We start from the raw sequence: 12,823 nt of genomic DNA on the forward strand, positions 1-12,823 counted from the left end.
TTAAAGTCGCTCTCCGTTAAAAAAAAAATACCTTTCACAAGATACATGCCGGCAGACAGACACGCCTCAGAGGGTTTAAGGCTGGCTTCACGTTCAAATGATAAAGTCTCCCCGTCCGGATGTCAAAATGCAACTTTGGCAGACAGAAAAAACATCAACAAACCACAAATGTGGACAAGGATTTTACAAGCTGCACCACACTGCACTTTCAAAAGCATTTACATTCGTGTTAGACGCAGGAATTGTCTTTGTTTTGCGCGCTTACGAACGCCATAGAAAACGAAACAAAACAAAAGCCCTCAGCTCCTGCACTTGATTATAATGCCGTTACGTGTCGAAGCAGGAATTTACGTCATCTTACCACTGCAACATGGGGAATAGAGGGAAATGAACACACGCTACGAATCGTCTCAATCACTCCCTAGAGTCGTAAGGCACATTGAAGGGTGCACCCCCATCATTAATCGTTGGGCCTCTGTAAAAGGAAAGCTGTTGAGCAGTCTTTGAAACAGCTCGGATGAAACACTTGATTGCTTCCATGTGCATCTGGAGCCCACTTATTTTCACTTCACGCCGCCCAAAGCATTTCTAAAACAGGAGATTCGCGTTTGGGAATGCGCCCTGCCCTACAAATAAAACAGGTCTACGGGTCTGAAACCTGCTCCACGGAAAACAGTTCTGTTGCGCTTTTGATCCAAGGGAGATTCTCTGTTCTTGCTTTTTGATGACATAACACCCAAAGGGGCTTCTTTGGAGCTGGATTCCAACCAGCATCCTAAAGTTTCTTGGCGGTATCCTTTACAGTCCTCTGTTCGGTCGACAAGGAACAGAAGGGGGCAGCTTTCCTCACACATACAGTGCAATGTACTGTAGTGTTCCCCTTCATTGAATTCGCAGTTCTGCATCAGACCTCTAACTCGTTTCCTTAGCTTGGATTTAAGCCACGAAGCAGGCTTATACTGTATAAACGTCTAGAGGAATCACAAACTATTTGAGAGGCCATCATCCCAGGGGGAACTGACAAAGTCTATCCCTAAACACCTAGCGCAGTCTCTCGAGAGACTGTCAAAAATCGCTTTCTCCGTTTGTGCTGCAAGTAAGTGAAAACGCGGTCTCAACCCAGAGCCACTTGGCAGCAGCGGCACGTAAATACTGTTACTACCACTGCTCGATACCGACGTTAGCCTACTATACCATGTTCAGCCACCGCTAGAAAATGTAAGGCTCTAGTACTGGAGCAAACAACAGGAGAGCCAACGTCAAACGTAGAGAGTGACAAGGATGGGATTCAAACCCATGCGTGCAGAGCACAATGGATTAGCAGTCCATCACCTTAACCACTCAGCCACCTTGTCGATGAAACTGGGCTGTCCAGACATGGGTTGGCGCGCTCCAGATGATCTTTTTCTTTTTTTTTCCCTCGTACTCGAGGGTCCTTTTCCTGTTCCACATGCGATTTCAACATTTTCCTTGGGAGATGTCAAGCCAGCAAGCCACTGCTGTGGTTCAGTGGCCAGTGTGGAGTTCAGTGGCCCTGTTGTACACAGAAAGCACATTGAGCTCCTTGGACATGAAAAGTTCCAGATAAAAGCCATTTGTCATCCTTTCTCTTGGTGTCGATGTTGCTATTGTATGTAAAGGTGGCAACTTGCTCAGCGAGCAGGCGGAGCACACACCGAATGCAGATGTGTCTGAGTGGTGTGTCCAAGTGGCTGCAAAAGGACAACACTACCGGGGCGCCGTTGCTTAGTTGGTTAAAGCGCTTGTCTCTTAAACAGGAGATCCTGAGTCCGAATCCCAGTGGTGCCTTGTTTGTTCTGTCTTCTCGAACAGAACTGGTCCTTACAGACAACCGCCTACGGCTAGACTTAATTAAATGCAAGTATTCATTTCCTGTCTTTAACGCGACTTGTTTTTCTTAAAATGGATGGAACTTGCAAAACATGAAATACAAACATTGCTAATCAGCGCTAGCGGCTGGCAAAAAAAAGAAGCCAGCAATGTTTTTTTTTCTTTAACCTTAACCCTGCTAATGGAGAAGAGTTAAACGACCGAGTCTATGCAGCTTAAACGGTGCTCACGTCGGGTTCTTAGCTGAAAGGGTGGTAAATCATGCTCACCCCAGTCCTTAATCTTTTAAAAGGATACAAAATTGAACCTAGTCGCCACATCACATACATCCTGTTCAACGATAAAAAGGTGACATCTATCCTCGATCCAGAGTAAATCCCACGATGAGGGCATATTTTTTTCCACTTTACCATGAGTCGGGCTCAGCTGCACAGAGGCGAGAGCAGAGCAATGAGGTCACGGGGACAGGGGAGTCACACGCTGGCGGTTTAAACACGCGGAAGAAAACTGAGGGATCCACAGTATGTGGACCCTCTGTGCGCCATCAGTCCGCACTCCGGACTCTGAATCCTGCCATCCAAGTTAAGATCTCGGCGGAACCTGAGGCGCAGTTCCTTCTTAAAACGTAATCTGGTGAGCATTTCTAGAATCGTACTTGTATAGATGCAGCCTTTAATGTGTTGCTAGGTTAAAATTGATGACTTCTTGAACTTCAGTATTCAACTGCCCTCTTGATTTCGGATTTAATTTCTTTATTACAGGGGCGCTTTTATGAAGACAGAGTCATGTTCAGGTACTTTGCTTGATGGAGGAAGCATATTTCGGACTCTGTGATCTGCTCACCTGGAAAGGTCTGCTGTACTACTACAAGAGAGAAGTAGAGTCTGGAAGAATGGACAATTTTATGATGCTTTGGAAGATAATGTTTTCTTTTTCTTTGAAATCGAAATGAATCAGAATATCAGTGCAAAAGACAAACTCTTGGTTTGGTTTAAAGAGATATGGTTTTAAAACAGACAAAATGTAGAAAACAGGTGTTTCTCACTTTTGGAAAAGAATGGACCGGGGGTAATATTTTACTAGGTGCAGTGCTGATCTCGCTGGGTTACAGTCCTGCAGTGTCACAGCAGGGCCAGTGACGCAATGGCTAACGCGTCTGACTACGGATCAGGAGATTGCAGGTTTGACTCCTGCCTGGGTCAGGTCGTTTTTAAACGCATCGGGTTACTCCCTAAGTAGTCTGTGCTACTTACTGCATTGTAATCGTACCCAGTAAGAGATTTCCTTCATGTAAATGAACTGCACCTGACAGCTTTAGAAAAACACCTGGGCTCAGTACGGTGCTGAGAGCTTAGCGTTGCTGTTCTAATTAGCACGCACTGCATCGGCTATGAGCCCGAACTTTTCAATTATTCCGATCAGTAAGTCAACACGTAGTCCACATGAACGGTAGAAATATTCTCTTGTCTGTCTCTTGTTTGTATAGAACTGAATGTCCCTGACAATGTACTGTTAGTTTTAATTGAAGAACGGCATTTGTGTTCAAATATACCAGACAAGTTTATATAACTGCTCATGCGACACTCAGTTGTAATTAGTCAAGAAATAAAGTCGAACAACAGCTGCGAGTTTGATTCTGAACGTATGAGATTGCAGCGCCTTTTACTTCCATTGACAAATGATAGAGATTCGAAGAGAGATCCTTCAGACCAGCAAGCAAACCCACGGCTTTTTCGGTTTTCTATCTAGGCAACGTTGGTGTCTGCAATAGCATACATGAAAGCGTGATGCAATTTCTGTGGCTACATTTGTTGCACGTCATGCACAGTAAGAGTGTTTCTAACACCAAATAAAAAGTCAACAATTAGCGATCACGCCTTCTCCTCAGTTAACCCACTGAAACCCTTGCTGTTAACAGTTCTTTACTGCGTGCTTTACCAGCACCTACATATCGTGTCGGTTCTTTCAGCTTTATTCATTAGGTTTTCAAAGGCATAAGTAGAGCACCAGAGGTGCGAACGCAAAATGTGTGGTTATCTGAAGAATTGCTTCCCATGGCAGCGGGTCCAAGTGATTTCGCGTTGTTATAGTACCAGGAAAGGAGAAGCGGCACTTCGCTTCTGCCGCGCAGGCACAAGGCGACGTGCGGCAGACGCCGGAGTCGGCAGGTTTCGAACCTGCGCGGGGAAGCCCCAACGCATTTCGAGTCCATCGCCTTAACCACTCGGCCATGACAAAAGTGAGCTCGCTGCCGCCGCATTCCTCCTATAATATAACACGGAGTGCGAGGTGGCTGCGGAAACCTTTTTAAAGTTGCTCTCCGTTAAAAAAAATACCTTTCACAAGATTTGTGCCGGCAGACAGACACGCCTCAGAGGGTTTAAGGCTGGCTTCACGTTCAAATGATAAAGTCCCCCAGTCCGGATGTCAAAATGCAACTTTGGCAGACAGAAAAAACATCAACAAACCAAAAATGTGGACAAGGATTTTACAAGCTGCACCACACTGCACTTTCAAAAGCATTTACATTCGTGTTAGACGCAGGAATTGCCTTTGATTTGCGCGCTTACGAACGCCATGGAAAACGAAACAAAACTAAAGCCCTCAGCTCCTGCACTTGATTATAATCCCGTTACGTGTCGAAGCAGGAATTTACGTTACATTGGTGTTAGCAGTGGGATGGGATAGCCCTTCGCCGGGGACGGCGATTTAAGCGGGGGAGAGTGTAACGCTTACGGCCGACAGGCACTGTGTAAGAGCCGGCGTACCAGAGCAGGTGACGTCGCCGCCCTTCCCTGTGATAGCAGGACTACAGCTACTGGGCTGTTGAGAGATCTCTCTTTAGCTCACGGGGCTAGGTCGCTGCAGAGAGACGCGGAAGTCCCGGGTTCGAGCCTCCAGTCGGGATGGGGCCGACCAGATGCGGCAAGGGCGCCCGCCTGAGCCCCCGTTGCGTTACATCTCTATTCCCCGTGTTGCATGTGATCTTATCTTTATCTAAGTCATAATAATTAATAAAGAGAGTCTGATTTAACAAACAACACACGCCCAACATTTGACATTGCTGTTTCTTTATTGACCAAATGGTTTAAACAATCAAGGTCATTGATGGAAAAAGTACGTGAACCCTTATATTAAGGAGCTAGTGGAACCTCCTTTATGACAAAAACCTCAACCCCCACTTTCTGTAGCGGCTGGTCAGACCTGAGCAGCGGTTAGGAGGTATTTTGGCCTATTCCTCTATGCAAAACTGTTTCAGTTCATGTATATTTTTGGGATGTCTTGCGCTGAACGGCCTGCTTCAGATCACGCCACAGCACTTCAATGGGATTGGGGTCAGGACTCTTACTTGGCCATCCCAAAATACGGAATTTCTTCTGTTTCAGCCACTCTGTTGTTGATGTACTCCTTTGTTTTTGTCATGCTGCATGACCCAGCGTCTTTCGAGTTTTAGATCACAGGCAGACACCCTGACATTCTGCTGTAGATTTTCCTGATACATCTTGGAATTCATCGGTCCCTCGATGATTGCAAGCCGTACAGCCTCCGCTATGCTTCCCAGGTGGGATGAGGTTTTGGAGTTGGTATGCAGTGTTTTGTTATCTCCAAACATAACGCTGTGCACATTTACCAACAAGTACCCTACCCTACCATTTTGTATATAGTATTCTCCGGTTTTATCTCTTGTGTATATAGTGATTCTGAATTTCCTTCTCTGGTTGTATATAGCCTGTGCTTGTGATATTCTTGTTGATAGTATTGCTCTTATTTTTTTTTAATTGTGTAGGGCGTCAGGAGCCGCCCTTGAAGGGGGGGGGTACTGTCACGCCCGACATCCCTCCCTAGAGGGCGCTCCACTGCTCCCATTATTGTTTGTGTGATTTAGTTCTCCAGGTGTACCCTTTTAGTGTTATTATTTAAAGACTAGCTCCTCCAGTCCTCGGGGCTCATCATTAGGGTAAGATGTCGCGAGGCCCGCCTAGCACCAGGAAACCCTACATCCGTCTCCTGAGGGCAGAGGCCTCATCCCCGACGCCTCCCGTTTCCTGAGCCCGGGGTCTGGAGGATCTCGCCCCGTCACCCTTGGACCTCCATGTTTCGTTTGTCTGTGTGCTCCCCCCTCCCGGGGATTTTAACTTTGTCGCGTTCCAGGATGGATTTCCAGTTTATGGACTTTCGGACCGTGCTTTGACCTGCCCTTGGACCCGTTTGGATTTGGATGCCGTTTTGTCTTCCCCATACACTGTCTCACGGACTGTCACTATTATTTTGTGCACTATTAAACCCCTGTGTGTTCCTTTTTACCACGCCTCCTGTTTTCTCCAGCTCTTACTGCATCGCATAGGGTCTTCTATAAGATCTGACACGGATTCCAGTCCGTGTCCGTTACAGGACCTATAATTAGTATGATGAATGTATCGCTTGCGTCAGGCGTTGTACCTGATCAATTTAAGGTAGCGGTTGTTAGACCGCTCCTTAAGAAGTCAAATTTGGATCCACAAGTTCTTAACAACTACAGGCCTGTCTCAAAGGTCCAATTTCAATCTAAAGGTCTTGGGAGAATAGTTGTTGCCCAACGTCAATCGTATCTGGATCCAAATAATATACTTGAGAAATTTCAGTCTGGTTTCTGAAACTGCATTAACAAGAGTCGTAAATGATATTCTCTTAGCTACTGATGCGGGGAATGCAACAGTGCTTGTGCTTCTAGATCTTAGAGCTGCCTTTGACACGGTTGACCTCTCTGTTTTGTTACACAGGCTTGAGTTTGAGGTTGGCTTTTCTGGAACCGTCCTTCAGTGGTTTACTTCACATTTTACTCATCGTTTTCATTATGTTCAAATATCTAATAATTGTACTGCTTCATCAATGTCACCAGTTCAATTTGGGGTACCAGAAGATCAGTGCTGGGACCAATATTGCTCTCTCTCTCTACATGCTGCTGCTAGGTAGGATAATATGAAAAAATAATATGAACTTTCATTCATATGCTGATGACACTCAAATAAACATTTTGTTTACACCAAACGACAACTCTTCTATTATCAGTTTAGTTAAATGCATTAAGGAAGGAAATACTTGGATGTGTGAAAACTTTTTGTTACTCAACTCTGAGAAAAATGAGGATCTGTTGATCGGAGGCAACAATACTGATAGGACTACTATAACTTCAGCACTTAACTCAGTGGATTTAAACATTTGCCTCAAAAAGACAGCACGTAACCTAGGCGGCATATTAGACACAAGGCTCTTAACAACTTGCATTGTTAAGTGCCTTGTGACAACCTTGTTGTGAAAGGCGCTATATAGAAATACATTGATTTGAATTGAATTGACAATGTAAAATGTTGTGTGTGTTGTTTGTTAAACAAGACTGTCTTTATTTATCAAAAAATAAAGGAATTTGCTAGGAATGCAAACGTTAGGTTGCGCTTCTTCATGCTGCATCGTCGGCATGAGTGGAGCTTTTTAAACGTCTGTACTTACTGTGCCCCATAAGAAATCGTTTGTCCCCGTTCAAAAGAGATTGTGCGATGTCCTGCAGTGTTCGCAAAGCAAACCTTTGACAGTTTGAAAAGAGGAATTTATTCTTCTTCCTGTGCGTGCAGTAGTTACAAAGTTGAACGTCTTTACACGATTTGCTGCAGTTTTCAGTGGGCGGGCTTTGTCAGATGGCTTGGAAAAACGCACTGTGTTTCGGCTCGGGAAACATCATGAGAAGTGTCCTGCATGTTTTCTGTGTATAGCTGTCTTTTAACGCATACAGAATTCATTCGAAATCATTGATTTCTCCAATTAACAAGGGTCCCTTAAAAGATTAGTCAAAGTAACGTCTAATCGGATTAGTTTCCTTAGAGCTGGTTCAGAGTTTGCTCAAGAGTTTACCTTTCACAGATGCGCAAAGAAGAATGTTGGGGGTGCATGCTTCAAGGTGCCTTACAGCTGTAGGGAGTGATTCGAGACGATTCGTGGCGTGTGCTCGTTCCCATATACCGTACGCCCCGGGGTGCAGTGCTAGGATGACGTACAATACCGCTTGGGCAAGTAACGGCGTTATATGCAAGTGCGGGACGTGAGGGTTTTCGTTTGTTCATTTTGTTTTGCTCTGCTTTGCTTTGTTTCGTGGTCAAGAGGCGTAAGGTAAGTCGTAATTCAGGGAGAACACTGGTGGCAAACAGTCCGAGGTGAGAGGCGAGGTCCAAAGTCGAAAAGGCAGAAGAGGAGTCCAATATCCAGAATAAACGAGGTAATGGAAAAAACGCCAGGTAGAGCTCTCAAGGAGTAGACTCAATACCAGCGGGAAGCAGGTAAAGATGGTAAAAATAGCACTGCGTACCGCACGGTGGAGTGTGTGCAGGTGGGTTAACTCGTGCGGCGGCCTTTGTTAATAATCACCCGCTGCTGGTGCTGTTTAGATTGCTTAAGAGTTGGTCTTTACTGCCTGGCGGTCATGACAAGCTCCCCTTTAAGCTGTGGTTTAGTTTTGCATTCATGTGTTTCTAGAGCAGTTATTTATGGGGGTGGGTGGGTCTTTCACAGAGGCTCAGGACAAATCCCCTGCATGAAAGTCTACTGTGTGCGTTCAAGCAGTCACAGGTCAAGAGCCAGGCAGGAGGACAATGGACAGAAGAAGCAACGAACTAAAAATAAAAGAACGAATATGAAAAAGCCACCATCTTTTTCTTTTTGACATTTTCCGACTTTCATGCAAGCCAGGACAAAGTTGCTCGTAGCTACTTGTGGATTCAAATACTCTATCGAGTGCTTTGATGAGTTTTTGCAATTTGATTGTCGTCCTGTCAGCCTGTTTCTGTTTTTTTTTTCAATCTAGTGATGGAAAGTAAGAGGGAAATGATGGAGCAATCAATAACCGCTCCGGAAAAATGGCAGAAAGAAATGGCCCGTCACTAAGGACATTTGCGAAGCAGAGGAGTGACATCACCACAAAGGCGACTTATTCTGCTGATCGTTTTGGTGAATAATGATTGAGGCGTGTTAAGAGAAAGGTAGCTGCGTCAGCATGCTTAGGCTGCAAAGGATAAAGCAAAGGTTTACTCCATGCTGAAAAGAGAAGAAAAGAAGCACAACGTTTCGGCTGTGGAGCCTTCTGCGCCATCTTCTTTAGCGAGAAGGTGATGATGTTTACATTGGAAAAACTGAGACACGCATACTGGAGGGGCTTGAACCACCAACTTTTCAGCACCACAGAGTCTGACAGTCTTTTGTGCACCCTACATTTGCAGGTTTATGGTCAAAGAAAACAATCACTAGCGCTTCTTGCAGCCGGCAATCTTTTTCCACTGACAACCAAGAAATGGATTTCATCTTTCACAAGCTGTATGGATTTCTTCAAAAACAAGTTATTCCAGAAAGGAAATGAATTCTTGCATTAAACTGAACCAAGCTGTACATGTTTGTCTGAAATGAGACATGCGGCACAACAAGACACGGAGAGAGGCACCGCTGGTATTCAGACCCAGGATCGCCTGCTTACTAGGCAGGCACTTTAAGCCACTAGGGAACAGCGCCAGCAGAGCACCGCGCTTTTACAGACACTTGGACACATCTGCGTTCGGTGTGCACTTAACCTGCTCTCTGAGCCCGTTGCCTCCGTCCCATTTAATAGCAGAACTGACGCCAAGAGAAATGATGAGAAATGGCATTTATCTGGCACTTCTCATGTCCAAGGAGCTCAATGCCCTTGACACCTCCCCAAGGCGACAGAGCTGTGCATTCTTTGGCGACAACATTTTTCTTTTGTTTTATTTCTATACTTATTGATAGAATAAAAACGATATGTCATGTACTGTAAGGGAAATGTCTCTTTTCATGGGGAAAGCTAGCACCAGCAAATGTTGTGTTTAGAAGAAGTGATTTAACATGACACGTGACCTAATTTACCGGAGCAAAAGCTCACCCAGCAAGCCCTGCTTTACTTCTACAGGAGAGAAGTACTGTAGAGTCTGCAAGATGTTCAGCTGGGTAGCTACATCAGCATGCCTCGGCTGCAAAGGAACAAGTAATTGGTTTATTGCATGCTGAAAAGAGAAGAACGGAAACACAGCGTTTCGGCCGTGAGATCTTCTCACACCTGAAGAAGCCTCACACCTGTAAAAGGCTCCATGGTTTTCTTTCTTCTCTTTTCAACATGGAATACACCTATTGTCTGCAAGATGTGACAATTTCACGGTGTTTTGGAAGAAAACCTTTTTTCTTTGAATTCAAAATCAATCAGAATTTCAGCACGACACACCAACACTTTTTCTGTTTTAAGGAGATGATATTTTAAACCTGATAAAAATAGTAGGAAACACAAGTTTCTTGCTGTGAAAATTTAGATGGGGAAGTGTACTACTGGTAGCAGTGTAGAGCTCTCTGTGGTGGAGTGCAAGCGCATGTTCTATGGGCCAGTGGCGTAATGGATAACGCGTCTGACTTCGGGTCAGAAGATTGTAGGTTTGAGTCCTGCCTGGCTCGTGAGGCTTTTAAACCTCTACGGGTTCCTCGGTAACAGGTTGCCGTCATGTATATGAACTATAGAAAAGCATCTGCCACAACACGTAAATTAGCACGCAAGTGCGGGCTAGTTAACACAGAACTGTATGGAGATCATCTCCAGCTCCGAGCTCAATTGCAATGAAAAAACATGCAGAACAGAACTGGAGAGCAGCTGAATTTGTGCTCAGTAGGGTGGGGAGGACTCAGCATTGCTATTGTTCTAATTGGCATGAACAGCAGGGGATCTGAATCAGAACATGTCAGTTAGTTCGATCATTGCGTCAATATGTAGGCCACGTTAATACAGAATTATTACTTTGTCTGTCTCGTCTTTGTATATAGCTGAATGTCCCTGACAATTTCATGTTAGTTTTTAAGAACGACATTGGTGCTAATATATACATATATAGCATATAAGGAACACGTAAAAGTTGAGTCCATGCTGAAAAGATAAGAAAACCGCCACAACGTTTCATCTTGGAATAAATCTTTACTTGTTGTTTTGCAGCCTACCCATTCTGACCTAACTCCTCCCTTGAAATTCCCTAACAGATAAGGGTACGTAACGGCTCATGCGATGCTCAGTTGCAATTTGTCCCAAAACAAACAAGAACAGCAGCTGAGGGTTTGAGTTTGAACATGCACTGTATTAAAGCAGCTTTTATTTCCATTGATAAATGCTAGATATTCCTACAGAGATTCTCCAGGTGAGTAAGCGATTCCTGTTTCTGTTTCTATTTCTGTTTCATATATATATACAGTATATATACAGTATTGTACTATTATTATATAATTTGTTACACTGTGGCTGTGTTGTGTGTGTTAAGCTGCTGTTGCACTGCAATTTCCCTCACGGGATCAATAAAGTATCTATCTATAAGAAGACATTACCAACAACGACCACAAGATGGAGATATTGTCCAAAGAGGCAAGAAGGGCAAAGCCGCGATAAGGTAAAATCATTTTTTGTAAGAGATTGCTGTCAGAATGCACATCCGTATCCCAAACAGAATCTCTAGTAAAATATGATCATTTGTGAAACAGGCAAATGAGTGTCTACTACAATATGATTGCTACAGATGCAGCCATTCAAAATTCGCGGGCGTACGCTGTACGCAGTCTACCACAAGTTACCGGTATATACCGCGAGTTACCGGTAAATACCGCTAGCAAAATAATAGTATCCGGAATTTCCGCAAGGTGGAGCTAATAAAGCTCAACTTCTCATGTTTGAGCTGTAGCCATCAAAGTCTTTAATGAAGATATTACTAATAGTATTAATAATAAATGACCTTGGACAAGCTGTAAACTCAAAGTATTGCCCTGGTCCACATTATTTTTTTCATTGACCGTCTTTGTAAAAGTAACACCACAGCATTTCGCAATCACGCATTTTTTTCCAATCATGCAAAGTACAGTAATTTTTGAGAATCGATTCACCATGCCTTTCACATGCTCATAAAAGAGGTTGATTTAGGAACATAAACATATTACCGTATGCAAACTGTACTGTATACAGTTTGTATATGTATATGTATATGTATATTTAATGTCTTAACTGTGCCCGTTTAAGTATTGAATATTTATATGGAATTTTACCACTGAAGGGAAATCTTAGTGCCTGAGCATAAAAAGAATAGGAGCATGCTGCAACGCGTGTGAAGGCCATAAACGATATTAATTTTGGAACATAAACATACAGTATATGGCTGGTCTCGGTACTTTAAAGAAAACATACACGAAACATGGTTTCATTATGACCAGAATCGGTCTTGAGATATTTTTAACTTGATTTACAGTATTTGAGAGGTATGTCTTGACACCGATACTACGTAAATACTCCTCAAGTATATGTTTCTAGGTTTATATTATGCATTTCATACGGTCAAATTGCTTTTGAGCAACTGATAAGAAGCGCGAAACGGTATGCCCAGGGCGTTTTAGTTTTCGTTTTGTTTTAATGCAGTGCAGTGGATTGATTAGAGATATCAAGTACATACAAGTCATTTTTTAAGTGTTGTAGTTCGTCTTGTAAAAATGGTACGAGTACATCATCTGTCAACAATTACACAGGTTCTGTTTCCATATTGCGGTTTTTGGTTACGTAATATTATTTTCTAATTTCACGTTGTGAATATATGATTTGGGCAAACAGAGCCGCAAAGAAGTACATTATGGGTTGTTGTTGTTTTTTTGCAGTTTTATCTAAAATAAGCGATGCTTAAACCTTTGTCTGATTCTTGTGAAACTATCCACACGACAGTTACCTAGGAGTTGACTTCAGTGATGTCATTGATGGGATGTTTCTAAAAATCCATCCTCTGTAAAACATCTTCTCTAGTTGGTCTGCATATGTATTCGCTAATGAAGCTGTGTGTTCTGAGCCTGGTTCTCTACATTTCTGTATGAACCAGCTTAGAGGGCTAAAGACAGCTTGTGTTTAAATTGAGTGTAAGGTAATTTATGCTTCTAA

General features: G+C 43.5%; 1 non-coding gene across 1 annotated transcript; it reads right to left on the bottom strand.

Annotated features, from left to right (window-relative positions):
* Positions 1-1,273: 1,273 nt before the first annotated feature.
* trnas-gcu (transfer RNA serine (anticodon GCU)) lies at positions 1,274-1,355 on the bottom strand. The gene has a single exon. It is a non-coding gene; the product is annotated as a tRNA-Ser (tRNA).
* Positions 1,356-12,823: the final 11,468 nt, after the last annotated feature.

This window comes from Lepisosteus oculatus, unplaced genomic scaffold (assembly GCF_040954835.1).
Source record: "Lepisosteus oculatus isolate fLepOcu1 unplaced genomic scaffold, fLepOcu1.hap2 HAP2_SCAFFOLD_160, whole genome shotgun sequence".
NCBI classification, from domain to species: Eukaryota; Metazoa; Chordata; class Actinopteri; order Semionotiformes; family Lepisosteidae; genus Lepisosteus; species Lepisosteus oculatus.